This window comes from Eurytemora carolleeae, unplaced genomic scaffold (genome assembly GCF_000591075.1).
Source record: "Eurytemora carolleeae unplaced genomic scaffold, Eaff_2.0 scaffold175, whole genome shotgun sequence".
NCBI lineage: Eukaryota > Metazoa > Arthropoda > Copepoda > Calanoida > Temoridae > Eurytemora > Eurytemora carolleeae.
In genome coordinates, this window is record NW_019396338.1 from 388047 (window position 1) to 389367 (window position 1321).

The 1321-nt window shown below is 32.4% G+C and overlaps 1 protein-coding gene across 1 annotated transcript in view; it reads left to right on the top strand.

Moving 5' to 3' along the window:
• The window catches only part of LOC111701230 (uncharacterized), a gene marked incomplete at its 3' end in the record, with an annotated part of 31988 nt that overhangs the window by 25234 nt on the left and 5433 nt on the right, over positions 1-1321 (top strand).

A 1321-nucleotide genomic window follows, 5' to 3' on the forward strand; every position in this document is an offset into this window, starting at 1 on the left:
TGGAAAATGCAAGGTTTAAACAAAATGTTCATTATTTAGAAGTGCTTTCGGTAAGCTCGCTATTATGAAAAAAAAATTTAGAGCTATTAAATGAAGTGATACAAATAGGATTACTTTGGTTTTTAAACATTAATTGTCAGATTGCCACCTGTCAGAAGGTTTGTTTACAAATGGTTTAATTATTGAACAAAAAAACAAATTTGGATTGCTACGTTTCTGCCCTGTTAACAGATCATATTATTCCATTGATTTACAAGAAGTTTAAGCTCTTTTATAAAATGCTTAATTTAAATTCTAAAATTAAATGGCATTTGCATGATAAATATTTCTTCAAAATTGAAGATTATAGGAAACCTTAAATATAAAACATCATATTTATATTAAATCTAGTAATTTTAATAGAGGGGTTTAAATAAATATTAAAATACTGCTTATTAAGCACTCTGTGCCTAATTTTGTATACTAGTGTTGGGTTTTGTTTTTACAAAAGCCATGGACCACCCCCCCCCCCCTCAAAAAAAAAATAAACCAGTGGGGTATTAGAGGGAAGTGGTCATCCAGCGTTTAAGCCTAATATAACATTAAAAATGTTATTTTACAAAACAATTTGTTTAGTGGCAAATAACAGTTGTTTTTATGTTGTGGCGTTATTTCTGGGTAAACGTTAAATAATGGTAGTAGATTCTACGCAGAAAATTTTTCGCGGCATCCGCGCATATTTTTGCAGTTTACGGCAATGCGCACAACAGAAATCTGGTATTTTATCTAAAATTTTAAAATTAGAAATTATATTCATATACACTATATGCTGATATATAATTTGAGTACAGAAGTAATTAACTATACATTAAACTCTCATTAGTTGCAAGTATCAGAAATCTTAACAATTAACTTACGTAAACTAAACTGTCATCAGTGGCGGATATAAGGGGGGTTATTGGGGTTATTTACCCCCCCCTAGAATCTTGGGGGTAAATACCCCCCCCTAGAATCCTGGGGGTAAATACCCCCCCCTAGAATCCTAGAGGTAATTACCCCTGAACATATATTCAGGTCCTGAATAGCAGGGGTTACTCCACTTGCTGCCTCTAGAAGTTACAGTTTACTTCAAAAAAAAATGCATTCCCTATTGATTAGTCTGCACTCAAGTGCATTTTCATGATAGTAAAAGTTTTTGCGGCATTTTGCAGATGCCTAAACAGTTATAAGCTTTGAAAACTGTTTAAAATTTAAACAAAAAATAGAAACGGAACTTATGTATATTGATAATTAGGTTGCTAACATGGCTGCGGAACACCATGAAAACGGAAAGGCTATCTAG